At 51.9% G+C, this 15,703-nt stretch overlaps 1 protein-coding gene across 2 annotated transcripts in view; it reads left to right on the top strand.

Moving 5' to 3' along the window:
• The window catches only part of LOC121447191 (c-Maf inducing protein), a 191,439-nt gene that overhangs the window by 1,902 nt on the left and 173,834 nt on the right, over positions 1 to 15,703 (top strand). Inside the window, exon 1 of one of the 2 annotated variants that reach the window (XM_041650304.1) lies at positions 660 to 768. The exons of the other annotated variant lie outside the window; for it this stretch is intronic. The gene's annotated coding sequence lies outside the window, so the exon portion shown is untranslated. Of the gene's footprint in view, positions 1 to 659; positions 769 to 15,703 lie in introns of those variants that run through there. 2 annotated transcript variants of the gene reach the window in all.

Below are 15,703 nucleotides of genomic sequence, written 5' to 3'. Positions count from 1 at the left end.
CTACTCCTCGTGCCTACTTCCCCTACTCCTGAGAGCGCTGTGGCACATGAGGGCTTTTATTCTGAATTTCGGGTCTGATGTGCCTAAAGTACTTATTTTTTCTATGCTCTGGGCATGTTGGTGCAGTAACTGCAGACTTTGTCCCCAAGAGGATTGAGGGTTGCCGGAGGCAGCCCAGCCTTCTCCCAGATAGGTGTGTGTGTGTGTGTGTGTGTGTGTGTGTGTGTGTTCTTAAACCTTTCTTGAGTCATAGGCCTCGGCCTTGATTTTCGTTTGATTGGCCAGGACTGAGGCTTTCAGGTCCCAGAGGTGGTTAGTAACCTTCCCTGGGCTCTGGAGCCCCCAAGTCTGGCTTTAGCATTATTACCTGGCTGAGTTGGGGTGCGAGGGGGGCACTTTCTTAGGCTCTGTTCTTTTTCCTGCCGTCCTTCCGAATGCAGAGGAGTTGTCAGGAGAGGACAGTAGTTGAGAGGGACGGTAACCTGCTGTAGGAAGGACAGGACATTTTCCTGGTCCTCCAGGGCAGGATCTTGGTGTGGCTAGTTGATCTTCCGGCTTTGGGAGAGGTTAGCTCTAGAGACTAGAGGCTCCCTACTTTCCCTGACTGTTCAAGAGGTCTGTCTGTTTGGGAGAGTCAGGAAGGAATCAGGCTGGAGAATCTCCAGCAGCCAGGGCCCCCTCGTCTACCTTTGGCCAGCTGAGATATGGAGGCTACCCCTGAGGAACACCTGAGTTCTGTGTGTGGCCCTAGGTTATTTGAGGAGCAAGGTAGGTCTTGGCAGAGCAAAACGGGGAAAAAGGAACAGAGGAGGAGTCTCACAGCCTGGTATAATCCTGTCCTTTGCTTTCTTCACCTGGCATGAGGGAATTCCTTCAGCGTAGCTTTTGCTTTGTGGGGGCGTCGATGGGGGTCTCCAGTGGAGGCCTCTAGTGGAGGTGTGTGGCTCCCCTACCCCCAGGGCCTGTGTGGAAGAAGGTGTGGCCACCAGGGCTTGGAGCAGGGGCCTCCAGGCCAGGGGTGAGGTTAGGGTTTGCTGCTAGGGACCCTGTTGAGATATCTGCTTGGTGTCCATTCTCTGGGAAGTGGAGGAGCCTCCTTGGGGTTCCCTTAGGCCTGGGCATTATGTAATCTGTCTGCATTTTATAGTGCGGCCCAACCATTTTATTGAGAAATATTTGCTCAAATGAAACAAAGGTGAATTTGAATGCAGTTCATTTCCAGAAAACCCTTCGTCGCCGCTAGCCCAGCCTTGAGTTGCCCATGTAGAAGTGTGTCTCACAGAGGGGTGGAGTGTATTTTGCTCATATGAAGCCCCATTCAGAACTGTCTGGGGATTATCCAGTTAATTGTGTGGACTTAAGAAACGGGACCCAGAGTGATGGATCTGGATTCAAACCAGCCAGCAAACTACTCCTTTGCCCAAACCATCCACTGAGTCGGCTGTCTACACTGATTCAGTTACCCGCCCGTATCCTGAGGGGTATGAGAGGCTTGGACCCCCAGCGGCAGGCTTCTGGGGTCTCCTAGTCCCTCCTAGCATGGGTCTCCAGCTGGTGACACACTTAGTGTGGAAATCTCTTGGTTCCCTGGGGAGGGAGACCCAAACAGGAATCTGGTGCCACAGGACCTGACACCCCTCCCCTGACCTGGCTGTAAACTTTGTCCTCAGTGGGGTCAGGTCAGAGCTTGCCCTGTGCTGTCTGCTAGGCCGGTTACTGATTAAACCTTTGCAGAAGCAACAGCACGCCTGACATTGGCCAGGTTTGATGTGCCTAGGAGACTTTGGATCCTCTGGAACCAGAATGCTTGTCAACAAAGAGGAAGCTCTCTAGCTTCCGTGGGAGGGGTAATAGGGAGGGGGGCACATCCTGGGAGACAGAAGCCGCACCTTCCTCATTTACACTTCCCCATTTCTGCAATCTTTCTGGACTCGGGGTGGCCGCCCACCCCGTGTTATAGGTTGGACTCTACAGCTAGGCCAGGTCTTTGTAGAAGTGTCCTCGTTGTGGGAGGACAGGAATCCATCTTGCCTTTCCGTTGCTTGGCTAAATTTGATCACCTGCTAGACGTGTTTGTCTTTTGTCTGTAGCCTTTGTTTCCACTGCGCCAAAGAAGTACAAAAAAGCACTGTACCTTTCTTTTCTTCTCACTGTTGAAAACAAAACAGAACAAAACAAAAACCAAACCAATGGAGACCCACGGTTTCAGAACGGTGGGTCTAAGCGGCAGAGTCCTCTTGGTTTGCCGAGCAGGGCTTCGGACGTGAGGGAAGGGGTAGCCTTCTTTATTCTCCAGCCTGGTTTCCTCCAGGGCTGCCGTTTTCTTCATTGTCTCCACTGCTGCTGACTGCAATGTCTCTGGGAATCTGGTTGAGTGAACTGAAGCTGCCTTCGTTTTCCCCCCTCCTCTGGAGTGTCTGAGCATCCATCCTGGGAACTTGGAATTTGTTTCAGCAAAAATGTTCCTGAGATCTACGATGTGGTCGTTTTCTAGCTAAGTGTCCCCTCCAGGTGTTGGGATCTTTCCTTCGAGAATTAGTCTCCAGTCCCGAGGGACCCCATCCGTGTGCACAAGTGCTTGAGTATTAAGGTTTTTTTTTTCCTGTTTTGTCATGTGGGTCCTTGTTCTATGTGCCCATTCTCCCCTCCTTTTATGATTCTGGCATTTAGTAAGCCCGTTTTTTTTTTTTTTTATGTCACAAGTAGATTTTGGAGTGCATCAAATTTGTTTCGCCAATTCTTATGTGTTCAGAGATGGGGGCAGGGATGGCACAGGCAGGAGCAAGTGTGCAGCGTTCTCACAGACTGTAGGAAGTTGGTGCATTTTGAGGAGAGATGCTCCTCTGTCTGGCCACTGGTGCCCCCTTCCAGGTAATAGGTGTTTTGCTGGGTGGCGGTGTGCTGCCTACCAGACCGCAATGGGGAGCCTTGTGCTAAGAGTCTGGTTTTGGGGACCCAAGGTGGCTTTGTGTGTGATCCTGTTTGCTCACTTGGTAGTGGGAAAGGACTACACCCCGGGGCATTTTGTGGGGCGCACAGGATCATCCTAAAGGCAGAGTGCCCCAGGGTACCCTCCCCTTCGCCTCTCTCCAAGGGGACCAGCCTGGTATTTCATTGGGATAGATATCTGAGATGGACTAGTTACGCCTTTGATTAAAGGATTACATGAGACAGAGCAGGGCAGCCTGGCCTTATGTGTCCCCACTGTGGGGCAGAAAAACTTGGGTTTTACTGTAGTCCCGTGGAGCAGGGCTGGAGCCTGAGGTGGCAACTTCCTGACTATGTAACTTTGGGCACCTGGCTTTCCCGGAGGGGCCTTGTTTGTCTCCACTTATTATGGTGACGGTTCAGATGCTGACACTGGTTCTGGTGAACACCTGGTAGCAGGACAGCCAGCACACAGTCAGAAACAGTTTTTATGGTGAGAGTCCCTTGAGTGAAGGATTATGGGTAGCCAGGATGGCTGAGCACTTAAAGATGCTTGCCTGCAAGCCCCACTCCAAGCTCCGAATACAATCCTTGGGACCACATGGTAAAAGGAGAGACTCTCACAAGCTATCCTGACCTCCACACACGTGAGCACATCCCCCTACTCCCCTATACCAAAACGAATCCTTCCCCCGCCAGACAGGGTTTCTCTGTGTAGCCTTTGTGGGTTATCCTCAAACTCACAGAGATCCACCTGCCTCTGCCTCTGGAGTACTGGAACTAAAGGCATGTGTTACCACCATCTGACTAAAAAACATTTTTTTTAAAGGAAAGATCGTTGCTGTTTAAAAAGAGGGGCAGTCACCTGAGGTACACAGAGCATTTGGGAAAGTTAGGGGTGTGTTCAGAACCATTGAGTATAAGACTGTAAGATTGTTGCATGCATTTTAGAAGAATTTCTCAAGGGGTACTTAAAAAAAAAAACAATATAGCTGGGCAGTGGTGGCGCACGCCTTTTATCCCAGCACTCGGGAGGCAGAGCAGGCGGATCTCTGTGAGTTCGAAACCAGCCTGGTCTACAGGATAGCTAGGGCTGTTACACAGAGAAACCCTGTCTCGAAAACAAAAAACAAACCTAAACAAAGACCCCTCTCCCCCGTGTGTGTGTGTGTGTGTGTGTGTGTGTGTGAGTGTGTGAGTGTGAGTGAGTGGTTGAATCATTATGCACTTCACCAGATGTACCCAAAGTGGAGGGAAAGTCTGCAGCCCTACCACGTACCCCTAGAGCCCTCTGTGGTCATCTTTCAAAGCAAATCCTGTAACCTCTTTTCTTGGGTATCCTTACTGAGTCCTCTGGGTGCTAACACACGCTTCTGCCGGTCTGCGTTGTTACCTGTCCCCGGAGGCTGCCTTTGGCGCTTACTTCATAGCCACACACGTGTGACTGCCTCCTTCATCTCTCACCGCTCCGTAGTTCCCCCCATCTTCGTCAGTGTACCTTACTAATGGGGCGGGCCGACCAGTTCCCCTGTGGTTGGACATTGAGCTCCTGTCTCCGTTGTTGGCTGTTACAAACAAAGCACTTCCCGTTTTTATGATCTGCACTGTGTCAGTTTTAACAGTTTAAATGTTTGCCTGCTTTCTTGGGGGTCGGGGGCGTGCCTCAGCCTGGCAGACTGTCACCAGGAAGTGGGTTCCCACAGGGTCTGCCTGCCAGCCCCATTCGTCTACACTCTCAGGACAGGGGTCTGGGATGCTCCAACCGAGAGCCTCACCTTCTTTTGCCTTCAGACTTCCTGTTTGCTTCAGGATGGAAGCCAGGTGGCTAAACCCCATCATAGGGAAAGGCGGAGTGAGAATTTCTCTTCCTCTCTCCGGTGTCCCCAGGGAGTAGAGGGGCCGGTATACTTTTGAAAAGGACACTTTACCCCTTGCCAGCGGTGCCCTAACCAGAGGTGCCGAGTGGCAGAGGTGTCTGCTGTATATTATGTGTGAGATATTCTATAGATCATCTCCAGACTGAGGGAGGTGGCAAAGCAGACATTTCTGGGGTTGAAATGGTTCCTGTCTTAAGGATCCACCTCCTCACCTCTGCCGTGGGGGAAGTGCGGTGTACGGTGAGGAAACGAGGAGGAGATAGTGTCATCTCCCTGGTGTGTGACACAGACTTGACATCAGACAGGTGATCTGGAATCCTGCCTCGGCAGCTTCCCAGATGACTCGCCCTCGCCGTAGAGGGAGGATTGTGAGGACTTCCTTCTTGATGTCAAGGGTTATGGGAGGCAGGTATTCATTTAACAGAGAAATCCCACTCTTCCCGGTACTTGGAAGACAGTAACCAGCAGCAGGCTAGTAAGGCCGGTAAGCAGGTGGCTTAGGTATGGAGTCTGTATGGCAGGGAAGGTGTGGCGTTCTGTCTCCGGGAAGGGCTCTTCAGGTGGAGGGACACAGTAAATGCGAAGGCCCTGAGGCCAGAGGGAATTTAGAAGTCACCTGGCTGCCATCTAAGAAACGCTCAGTGTTCACTTTCCTCTCCCTTCCTCTCCAGGGCACCGGTTTATTTATTTATTGCTTATTTTTTTAAACCCTGTAATCTTAGCACTCAGGAGGTTGAGGCAGGAGGATTGACACTTTCTCTTTCTTTCATTCTTTCCTTTTTTTTTTTTTTTTTTTGAGACAGGGTTTCTCTGTAGCTTTGAAGACTGTTCTGGAACTAGCTCTTGTAGACCAGGCTGGCCTCGAACTCACAGAGATCCGCCTGCCTCTGCCTCCCGAGTGCTGGGATTAAAGGCGTGCGCCACCACCGCTCGGCTGACATTGGTTTTGAAGCTAGCCTGGGCTACACAGGGAGACACTGTCTCAAAAAAATTTTTATTTTCAGCAAGTATCTAGAGTGTTCTAAATGTTAGGCGAGTAGGCCCAGGAAGCTCCATTCGCGTCCTCCTTTCCTTCCCTCCCCTCCATCTCTCTCTTTTTCTTTCCTTTTGTAAACCAGCTTCTTCCGAATGGAGAGTGAAGAAAAGCTTTGTTGTAACGCTCTAAGAGGGTCTTAAATTACCCAGCCTGGCAGAATGTTTTTAAAGCCAACTCCCTTGGTGAATAACCAGGTTCCAGGGATCCCAGGTTTTCAAATCATCTGAGTCACCACCGGCTTTGCAGGTGGGAATGGGCTCACGGGAAGCATGGTGGCCCTAAGACCCTTGAGGTGACTCAGCCGTGGGGGTGCCCCACAGTTGCCTCCCATCCTGGCCTTTGGCCCGGTTGTTCTCCCTGGCTGTTATCAGCAGTGAGAATTAGGTTGTGGATCTAGGCAGGTGAGCTGGCTCCTCCAGTCTGCAGGTGGGCGGGCCTGTAGGAATCAGTCTGGGAAGCAGGTGCTGGCTGGGGCTGGGCACACCGGGTCCAGCTCAGGAGAGTTCACCTGTGGGGAATAAACACCTGGACTTCTATTGGCTTTCCTGTGTATCCCGAGGTGGTCCTGGACTCTTGAGATGTCAAGAATAGTTAAAGATAGCAGGCCTGGCTTCTGTGCTTCCCACTCTGGCTCCCTGACCAGGTTGGGTGAATAAATTTGTTCCAGGTCCAGCCATAGGATGTGTCAGCCAGGGCAGACTAGCTGTGTAACAAACAGCCCCTTCACCAAGAGGCCTGCTGGCTTCAGGCAATGGTTTCCTCTTGCTCTTCACAGTCCCAGGGGACTCTTTGGTGGCACCGTCTCATTTATTTCTTGGGTACCTGGCCTCCTTGGTCCTTTGTTCTAGCTTGGGCCTCCTTTTGGTCCTCTGTGGGAATGGTGAGGAAAGAAGGCCAGGACCACACCTGAACCCAGGTGACCAGGAGATGTGCTTTAGAGGTGTGCCTTGGTCCTGCCGTGTTGGAGTACATCTGTAGTCTCAGTGCTTGGGAGTCTGAGGCAGGAGGATTACTAGTTTGAGGCCAGCCTAGGCTACATAGGAAGTTTTAGGCTAGCCTGAGCTACGGAGAGATCCTGTCTCAAACAAACAAGAGAAAAACAAGCAAACAAAACATGCACACACCACCCTCGCCTGGTTGTCAGAGTGATCCTCTGGAGGTGGTTATTACAAAACGGGAGGACGAAGGCTCAAGAGGCAGACTTAAGTGTGAATCTGTGTGAACTGACTGCCAGGTACCATGTGGTCAGTGTGAGTACGTGTGTTGTGCCCACAGTGGGTACCTGAGACATGCAGAGAGTGGGTACTCCAGGTGATGTGCTCACAGAGCGGAAGTCCCCTAGATACTGTGCTGACAGGGAGCACTCCGGAGAAGGCCGCTATGGTCTTCTCTCCGAAAGGGCTAAATGCGCCTGGGTGTACAGTGCAGGCTAGAGGTGTACAAGGCCTCGGAGGTTTGTGCCTCTTCTTGTTAGGAAGACCCTTTGTTTATTTAATTAAATCTTTTTTTCTCTTTAAGTATTTTAGTGATAATGATTATTGTGGCTGCCTGTGCATGTGTGCGTATGTGAATATGGGTACACACGGTGCCATGGCACGTGAGTGGTCAGGGGCACCACTTTTTTGGGATTCAGCTTGCTTCTTCACCTTGTTCCTGAGGCAGGATCTGTACACTCCTGGTCGCTGGCCTGCAAGCTTCCAGGAGTTTCTCCTGTCCCCCATTTGAGTGTTGGGGTTACAGATGCCCACTGTCTCATCCAGAGTTTTTTTTTAATGTGGCTTCAGGGGATCAAACTCAGGTTGCCAGGCTTCCGAGACTAGCACCTTGCTGCCTCCCAGCCCTTGGGAGGTCTGTGTGGTGGGATTGGAAGAGGGAGGCTCCTGGGTGAGAGTGGAATGAAGGACGGGTGAGCCAAGGGCAAAGGTTAGAGGGTCAGTGGCACATTGTAGCAGGCCGTGTGGTTGTGGGTAGCACTGTAGCATCCTGAGTGCCAGTGAGAGAGACGGAGAGATGGATGCCGTGCAGCCTGGGCCAGGTCTGCCAATGCAGGTAGCTGGTGCGAGTGTTGGAGCCGGGAAGCCCTGGTGGTGGCTTTACAGGGCATGTAGGGTTTCGAGTGTGAGGATTCCAGGCTGTGTCTGAGTCACGAGGCTGAGGAAATTAGTTACAGTGGTGACCAGGCAGAGACCACTCTCCATGGGCAGTCGTTAATGACCCCTGCAAGTCTTGTCTTTTAGTTACCCTCCCTGTTTTACAGCTGGGGAGACTGAGGCAGTGCCTCCCAGCCGACTTCCTCCTTATGGATAGATGAACGGGTGAATCGGTGGGTGGGTGGATGAATGCATGAAGCTGTTTACTCCCTAGCGGGGAGCCCTCTTCTGTTGAAAGGGGATGGCCATGCAACCAAAGAAGGTGTTTGTGCCTCCAGCTCTCCTTGCATTGCCGCCCTTGTGCCTCTTCTCGCGCCACTGGGGCAGCAGCTGGGCAGGCTTGGAGAGTTCTCACCACAGGGTGAGGCACCCTGTAGCTCCCAAGCACCCCTTCCTGTCCCCCTCTGAGGCCTGGGAGGAGGTGCGGTCCAGGCCAGCCCTGTTGGGCTGCATTCAAAACCAGAGGATGGGTGGGCACTTTGCAGGGTACCAAGGGCGTCTCTGCTCTGTATCTGCAGTGAAGGAAGTTCAAGGGGTGGCTGGCGGTGGGGGCGGGGGCGGCCTGTTGCAAAGGGGAACAAGGACTTGTTTTGCTCTGGCTGGTTCTTGGGTCATCAGGGTTCACCCAGTCTGTACCCCAGGCTCTCTTCAGGGCCAGGCAAATGATAACCGGCTGCTGGGCTGCAGGAGCCAGTCAGCCGGGCAGATCCCAGAGCCCAGGAGCACACCCAAGATGGCAGATCCAGGTGGTAGTGGTACTTCTTCTTTAGTGACGCTGGGTGTCTTGGTCCTTTTTAGTTGAACACTTAATTTTGCATTGGCACCCTAAGGCAGTAGGGGAAACTTCCGTGAGTGTCTCAGGCACTGTGCTCACAGAGTGAGTGTCTCTGGAGAGATTAAGTTTATAATCAGGTGGCAGGGCTTCAAAACCAGTGGCTACCAATAACAGCAGCTTCTCTTACACCCTGCTTACCTTGTGGCTCATTGCTCCAAGCCCTTCCAATAAAAGAGCTCCCTAATCTTTGTGACCCCTGTGATAATGATGCCTGTGTTACGGCTGACCATCTCGGGAGCATCACTGTGTGTGGTTGGTGAGCAAGACTCTAGAGTAGCGGTTCTCAACCTGCGAGTCCTCTTTGGGGGTTGCAAATCAGATGGCCCGCATGCCAGACGTTTACATTACGATTCAAAGCAGTCGAGAAATTACAGTTATGAAGTAGCAATGGAATAATTTTATGGTTGGGGTTCACCACAACACAAGGTAAAGTATTAAAGGGTCGCAGCGTTAGGAAGGTTGAGAACCACTACTGTAGAGTTTAAGATCGGAGTGACAAGTGGATCTTGGCCTTCACATTGCCAAGAGGATTATGTGGGCAGACCAGGGGGCTTCACCTGAATGGAGCTGGGTACTGGAGACCCCAGAGACGGCGTCTGTCACCCTGACATCTTTCTGCGGACCTGTCTGAGTAGACTCAAGCAGGAAGCTTGCCTCTTAGCTGCCCCTTGTTCTTAGGACAGCCATTCAGCCTTGCAGAGCCTCAGTTGGTCACCTGAGTTGGCCTTAAGGGCTGCCCCCTTCCAGCTGACCCAGATGTATTAGCCACTACGAGCATGAAGTCCAGTGCCCATGGAGTGGTACCCAGCCCACCTGCCTGCTACCTTTACCCTCAGCATCCCATGAGCTCTGGCACTTCTCACTGCTGAGAACTTCTGCCAGTCACTCGGATCTGATAGCCTTTAATGGTCACCTTGCCTGCTTGTAGTAGGGCTTGCTTCCTTGTCTGTGAGCCTTACTTTGTGGGTGATCTGGGGAGCCCTCTCTCGATCCTCCTCTTTACCAGCTGCCCACTTTCCTGCTTAGGATAACAACACATAGTTGAGGACAGTCTTATAAAATAAAGGAAGAAAAACCCTATGCTGAACCCTGCCGCCCTGCAGGGAGCCATGACTTCATGTTGGAGGCACCACCTCTGCTCTGTGTAGCAAGGAATCACATTTTCTCCTTTCCACATGAGTTCACACGACTGGCAACAACACAGAGCACAGCGTTGGCCTCCATGTACCTTGGTGTCTTGTCTCTAAGCCCCTTGAGTGTTTGCTATGTGCTAAGCAGTGGTCACACTCAAGGGGTCTCATTGACCACTCGGTCATGGGTCAGTCAGTTGTGGTATAAGACCCATCCTGTGTACTCTACTGTGTTGAACAGCCTCTCTGGCCTTGACCTACTAGTGGTCATCAGGCTGCTCACACTAGGAGTTGCCTCATGTTCCCTTCCCTGCGGAGCATAGCAACCATGATTGATTGAGGACCATTTAGATTCCTCACAAATCACCCCCACCCCCACCCATGAATTCCCGTATTCTGGAGAAGCAGCTGTCCATGGCAGGGCTGGGCCTTCTTACCCTCACCATCGTCACCTTGTTTCTTCAGAACTGTCTCCAAGGAGTCACGGGAACGGTGGGTGCACGAGAGACAGCACTCTTTCCCATGGAGTATGGCGCCAAGAGCCTCGGAGGGAATCCAGGCTGGCCAGAGTGTTAGAAGCAACCCCACCTTTGATTCTTCCCAGGGACCTGCTGTTGTCCCTGCCTTGGCTGATGCCTCAGGACTTTTTAGAGCTGGGTGGTTGAGAAAGAGAGTTGCATCCTTGCTAATAAAAAGATGATCAGGAAGAGTGAGCATTAGAGGGGCTGGAGAGATGGGTCAAGGGTTAGGGTCACTCGCTGCTCTTCCAGAGGACCTGGGTTTGATTCTGGACATCATCTCCACAGTGGTTCACAACTGTCTGTAACTCCAGTTGTGGGGGAATCTGGTACTCTCTTTTGGGCTCCATAGGCACCAGGCACACATGCGATGCGTAGACATATATGTAGGCAAAACACCCATAGACATAAAAAAAGGCATTAGAAAGTTTACTATGAGGAAAATGTCTTGATCTGCTTCTTGCATTCTGAATCAAAGTGTGTGTGTGTGTGTGTGTGTGTGTGTACTGCTTGTGTGTAACAGTGGGAGCTGGGGGGAGTAAAGGAGTAGGAAAGAGAGGGAGAAGCTGTTTAGAGCAGGTGTCCTGGCTTCTCTGCTCTTCTCAATCTGTAGACCAGGCTGGCCTTGAACTCACAGAGATTCGCCTGCCTCCGCCTCAAGTGCTAGGATTAAAGGCTAGCGCCACCACTGCTGGCAGCCTCTATTCTTCTAAGAAGACCTTAAGGTGGAGTCTGTAGTAGTAGTGTAGGCTACTCGTTCTAGCTGCTCCAGAGGCTGAGTCAGGAGAGTGGAAACATCAAGGCTAGCCTTGTCAGCTTAGTGAGACCCTGTCTTCAGAAGACCAAAATAAACAGGCTGCTGCTATAGCGTCGTTGGTGGAAGACTTGCTACCCATGCACGAGGCTCTGGTTGGGCTCATCCCCTGCATCATGTAAAAATCAATTCCATGATGTATATTTTATAATCCCAGAACTTGGGAGGCAGAGGTATGAGGATCAGGAGTTAAGGTCATTGATTCTCTGCTATGTAGTGAGTTGGAGGTCAACCCTGGCTATAGGAGATCTTGTTTCAACAAAAACGAAACAAACCAAGCAGGGGTCAGGGAGGCTCAGTGGTAGAACACTTACCTGCCGTGTTCGAGGCCCTGGGTTGTATACCCTGTACTGTTTGATCTAAGCCCCACCTCGGTGGCAGAGAGTCCTGTGTCTCTGAAGGGTAATTGAACCACATGGAGAAAAGACAGCAAAGGGAAGATTGAGGATTGTGGGTGCATCCTGCCAGCAGGCTTCATACAGGGTGGGGTGTCTTAGTCTAGGGAGCCATGCAGGTATCTTCCGGCTTAGTCCCCTGGGCTGTAGCTACTCTCAGGAGCCCCACCACTGGAGTACTTCAGCCCCTGCTTATTGCTCCTGGGTAGGACCCTTCCTGCCTAGCCAGAGAGAGCAGGCTTGCATGAAGATGTCTCTGGACCTCTGTCCTTTGGACATGGCATGGCCCTTCCCATCTTATCAGGGAAGGTGTGGTTACCTGAGGGAGACTCCCGGAAGATCTGAATATTGGCATTTCCTTATGGAAGAGTAGGGTGATTCACCGACCCCCATCATTCCCTCCAGTGCCCTGACTGCCAGGGTCTCTGGAGGTGCTGGAATGTCAGACATGTGGGAATCCATCCACACAGCCTTGGGGAAGTTACCCACACTGGAGTGGGACTTTTTGGTTGATGCGGCTGTTTCGGGGTCACCTCTGTCACCTTTAATGAAGAACAAGAAACTCATTGCCTCATCAAGCTGGACTTGGGATTTGTTACTCTGGTCTCTCTATTGGTACCCTACCTGGCACCTCTTCTAGGTGTGTGACCCGGGAGCCCAGAATGCCCTGTGAAGCATTGGATACCCTGCCCAGTCTAGCCAGGGCCTCCCTGAAAGGCCAGCTTCTCAATGGGGTGGGGAGAGGTCACAAGCCCTGTTATCTTCGATTCCTACTGTTTGCATTAGCGCAACTCACTGTGGAGGACCTAGCTCTGCTGATTCCCCCACCTCCGCTGCTAGGGGAAGGTGGAGCCACCACCCAGGGTTCAGAGAGTAACACACACACACACACACACACACACACACACACACCCATGGTCAATGCTGCCTGAGGGTGTACCACTGTCACTCACGTCCACCAGCGCTGTGGTGACTCCCTTCTGACACACCAGAACCACACACTGTTCTGTGGGTTGGTGAACTTGAAGGCAGTTTTGCGATCCTCTCATCCATGGGTGCCAGGGTCAGCCCAGGCCTTTGAGTGAACGTAGTGATTTGTTTGGGCTCAGGTTGAGAAGAGATGGAAAGAAAAATTCCGAGCCAGCGGTGCTGGTGCATGCCTTTAATCCCGGCCCTTGGAAGGCAGAGGCAGGTGTTTTCTTGGAGGGTCCTGCCCTGTCTGGTGGCCTGGGGGCCAAAAGACTCCTGTGGGCCCTCCATGCTGGGCCCTCGTTCCAGGTTTGATCCCCACCACCAAGTCTCTGGCTTGAACAGTGTGGAGTCCGGAGTAGTAAGACATCTCCATGGGTTGTACCATTAGCTTTCAGCAGCAGTATTGGCAAATAAGATTTTGATCTCAGAAAATACGATTTCCAAACAGAATTGAAAGTTGTTTTTTATTTTCTAAACGGTATTGCTTGTGACACGTGTGTTGCCTCAGTCAGAGCCTATGGGTGAGAGAAAGCTGCTCGCCGTCTCTTCATGCACCTGGGTCTGCCTGATGGGCTGACCACCCCTGCAGGGCAGCTGTACTGCTCTGGGTGCCCTAACCAGGGGCTGCTGTGTCCACACCACCTGCTTCCAACAGGGGCCACTGGGAAGCTGCTGCTCTGTTTTCCCTTTCTGTGTGTGTGCGTGCATGCATGTGTGTGTGTGTGCGCGCGCACGCGCATGCATGCGTGCGAGCGTGCATGTATGCATGTGTGTGTGTGCATGTGTGTGCGCGTGCGAGCATGCAAGCTCACTGGGTCACCTTAGCCTTGCTCAGTGTTGGGTCACGGCCAGGTGCAGGGGGCTGCTTCCTTAACCTGTCAACCCTGTAACCCAAGCTCAGTGGCCTTGGTGGAGTCCTAGAACTCTTGAGTCTAGCACAGCACTTGAATTCGGTGGCCTTTTTCTTTGGGGAGGGACGATCCTCCTCTTCCTGTTGGATGCATGATGGGGACTGAGGAGTCTCCTCACAGATGAGACCCTGGCTGTCCTGAGGGAACTCAGATTCCTGTCCCCACTTTCCCTCGCCTGTCTGTGATAGCACATCCTCCATTCTCCCTGTATTTCCTGCCAGGAGCTGCTTCGAGGTCCTCCATGATTAGCTCCTAGATCCTGGGACCACCCTGGATTTTCCCACTAGGTGTCTTGTGTCATTGACAGACAGCGAGGACTGGTCTCCCTAGGCAGAAACCGTCTCTGCTTTAGGCCTCTAGTCCCCCACCACCACCCCCATTCATGTCTCTTGTGCTTCGTTTAAATGTCTTCAAATTCACACCATTTGATGTCTACCCTCTGTCTCCTTCCAGGAACTTGTAGATCACTGAAGTTGTTTCGGGTCCCTTCTTGATAGGGTGGTTGTCGCTGAACAGGCACAGTGCTGAGTGTGTCCTGGGCTCACGGAACATTTACCCCTCCAAAGAAAGATGATAGTGTTGATGCCAGTGCTGGGAACAGTAGCCCTTGTTTGGTGAGGCCATCCATGTTCTCTTGCATTGATGACTGTGTTCCTCCCAGGCTGTGGGAAGCAGAGATTCAGGTTGGGGATGATGTCTGCCCATGGTTAACCCAGAAGGTCTTTCCGGATAGCGCTGTGCGCTTACAGGTGAGGTGCCGGATAGCTGAGACCACACCGGGCAAACCCTACACACTTGCCACTTCCGGTTGTCTTGCTGGGTACCAGGACAACCGATGCATCTTCTGCTTCCTGATCCGCAGCTTAGGTTCTGCTGGAATGGGTGGACATCCTGTGTTGGAAAATGTTCGTCTGTTTTCTGTTCTTCCACCCCCCACTTTTTATTTAGCTGATTTGAATCAGAGCTGGTCAGAGCTGGAAGAGAACCTGCAGGTCACCCAGCTCCGAGTGACATACATATGACACAGGCTGCTGCTTGTCCCTTGGCCTGCAGTAGACATTACTAATCAATTCCTGTGTGTCCGGTCTTCCCAGTGAGCCCGACACAGCCGCTGTTAATCAGTATCGGACTCAGTGCTCAGCTTCTCACAGTGTGGACGAAGAACCCACTGCCCAGAGTAGCTAAATGACCCCAGGGCTGCACAGACTTCTTCCTGCCAGGGTGATGGTTGCTAAGAGATGACTGCAAGTTTGATGTCATGGGGCTGGAGAGGTCGCTTCAGTTGGCAAGGCACTTGTTGTGCAAGACTGAGGACCTGAGTTCGAGCCCCAGCACCCCTGTAAAAATCTGGGCACAGCAGCTCGCACCTGTCATCCCAGCACTGGGAAGGAGACAGGAGGATCCTTGAGGCTCACTCGGCCAGCCAGACTAGCAGAACTAGTTCAGTGAAAGACCTTACCTCCAAAAATAAGTTGGAAAGGATTGAGGAATGCATCTGGCATTGACCTCTGACCTCCACAGGCACATAGATACACATACACATATGCACTTGTATGCATGCACACCCACACATAGGCACATATCTGAATATCTGTATACACACAAATGCTTTTTTTCTGAGATAGGGTTTCTCCTGGAACTAGCTCTGTAGACCAGGCTAGTCTTGAATTCACAGAGATCTGCCTGTCTCTGCCTCCCGAGTCCTGGGATTAAAGGCGTGTGCCAGCGCCGCCTGGCCACACAAATGCCCTTAAAGTTGATGTCTAAGCACCACCACCTGGCCACACAAATGCCCTTAAAGCTGATGTCTAAGAGAAAGTGGTAGAGGTCAGGATTCAGGCTTGCACAGCAATACTGCACAGATTGGAGTTCAAATCCTAGTTATATTATTTCCTGGTTATAACTAGGATCAGATGGCATGACTTCCCTGAGCCCTGTCTGCCCAACTGGGAATGATTATCCCCCATGCCAGGCTTGTGAGGGATAAATGAGGCTCATCAGATAATTTCCTGCCAGGTACCACATAGGCCCTCAAACAAAGCAGTGGATGAAGACGAGGCTGGTACAGACTCCCACCCCTGTGCCTTCCTGGATACCAGGAAGCTGGCTGTCCTTTAGTGTCTTCTGTCCTGACCCA

Source organism: Microtus oregoni, unplaced genomic scaffold (genome assembly GCF_018167655.1).
Source record: "Microtus oregoni isolate MIOR12 unplaced genomic scaffold, Mior012 000004F_ref0000308, whole genome shotgun sequence".
In the NCBI taxonomy this organism is placed as follows: domain Eukaryota; kingdom Metazoa; phylum Chordata; class Mammalia; order Rodentia; family Cricetidae; genus Microtus; species Microtus oregoni.
This window is presented reverse-complemented; position numbering and strand designations above follow the sequence as displayed.